The sequence below is a fragment of the Tupaia chinensis genome, unplaced genomic scaffold (genome assembly GCF_000334495.1).
Source record: "Tupaia chinensis unplaced genomic scaffold, TupChi_1.0 Scaffold000095_1, whole genome shotgun sequence".
Classification (NCBI taxonomy): domain Eukaryota; kingdom Metazoa; phylum Chordata; class Mammalia; order Scandentia; family Tupaiidae; genus Tupaia; species Tupaia belangeri.
The window spans coordinates 43,745-44,039 of record NW_006159557.1 but is presented as its reverse complement, the minus strand read 5'-3'; positions in this window follow the sequence as shown (position 1 = coordinate 44,039).

Below are 295 nucleotides of genomic sequence, written 5' to 3'. Positions count from 1 at the left end.
AAATGTCTGATAAGGAATTTAGAGCATTCATAATGTCGAAGCTAACAGAGATGGAAGAGAAGAGAGATAATGAACTGCTAAAGAGAAAGGAGAAAGAAGTTGACGAGTTCCAAGAGATGAGGAAATTCTTGCAAGATCTAAGAGAGGAATTACACACTTTACAAAAGACTCAAACAGAACTGTTAGAGATGAAGTCTATAATACAGGAAGTCAAAATCTCCCTTGAAAGTATTAAAAGCAGACTAGATCATTCAGAAAATAGAATCTCAGATGTAGAAGAGAAAATGGCTGGCCT